Below are 1,397 nucleotides of genomic sequence, written 5' to 3'. Positions count from 1 at the left end.
CGTCACAGAGGGCTTCTCTCTCAAGTGGGGCTCTTCTTCTCTAGCGGCTCAGCCATAGCTCTTCACCCCCCAAACCACGATATTTATATATCCCTGTGCCTTGGTACCTATTACATCACCACCTACTGCTGGAGGCAGCCGCGTTCAAGCCGTTGAGCTCGACTCGAAGTGATCATCACCCCCCGAGATGATCCACCAGTTCCAACTGGGTCGTGGCGGGGGGGGGGAGAGGAGAGACACAGAGAGACCGAAGAAGAGACAGAAGAGCGATTTTTTTTTTTAAAAAAGACTCAACTCTTTGAAACGGAGACCCCCTTGAAACAGACAGTGAAAAACGCTGGCGGGGTAGGCGTTCCGCACACGCAACTTTGCCCTGCTTTTTATCCCCTCCCGTGTTCCAGGCGTTTGCAAGCGCGACTAAGGCAAGGGCGCAAAAAAGAAAAGAAAGCCCAACGCGCCTCCCCCCACCCCTCTTTTCTCCGTCTCCCAACAATGTCTCACTTTGTGGAAATCTGTGGAATTTAAGCTTTTGCCGTTTCCAAGTAACATGCTTTAGAGTTTGCAAAGGGAGGGGAAAAAGTCCCTTCATGAAAGGCCAAAATAGTTGTTGCATGGGAGGTTTAAGAATTTTTTTAAAAACGAGGACTTTAAAAAAAAAACCCACATCGAGCAAAAAGGCTAGAATGTTTTAATAGAAGCAAGGGGGTGGGGGGGTGAGGTCCGATCCGGACTTTAAAAGTGGTGGTGGGGGGTGTAAGGGAAGGGCAGACTTTGGTTGACGGTGGGGGTGTGTGTGTGTGAGAACCCGGCGTGGGTTGGCGAGGGGAAGGCAGCAGAATTCTCCAGCGCGCACAAGGATCCGCTGGAATGGGATCTGAACGATACTGTTGGTATCTGATCGTTTTGGGTTACACAGCCACTTCTTCGAGTGTCGGTCTCCCAGCCCAATGGAGGAGCGGGTCTCTGGTTACATAGAGGCTCCCTGGAGTCATTTGTCGGCCTATGGAAAATATATACTGGGACCATTCTGTCTCCGCGCATTTTCTTAGAAATAAATCCCGTCGCTTCTCTCTGGGTTTGACTTCCAGGGAAGCTGGGCCGGTAGGATCTCACTGCAGGCAACGCGTAGATTTGGTGCCTGCTGGACCTTAAGCAAGCCACACAAGACCACACTGACCAGCAGTTGTATTCCCGGGTCCCACATAGTCGGAGCTCGAGCATCCTTTTGTCGTCGTCGTCGTTGTTGTAAAGGGCAACGGCCGCTGCGGTTTCCATTGGATGAGGAAGTTTGCTCGGATCCTAAACGGATTGGCTTTCGTTTTTAACCCTAAAACTTCTTTGGCGTGCACCTGAGCTCTGCGGGTGACACAGCGGAGGGCAATTGTTGTAGGCTGATG

The sequence above is a fragment of the Gekko japonicus genome, unplaced genomic scaffold (genome assembly GCF_001447785.1).
Source record: "Gekko japonicus isolate JY-2015 unplaced genomic scaffold, Gekko_japonicus_V1.1 scaffold26, whole genome shotgun sequence".
NCBI lineage: Eukaryota > Metazoa > Chordata > Lepidosauria > Squamata > Gekkonidae > Gekko > Gekko japonicus.
Note: the sequence above shows the minus strand (reverse complement) of the source record.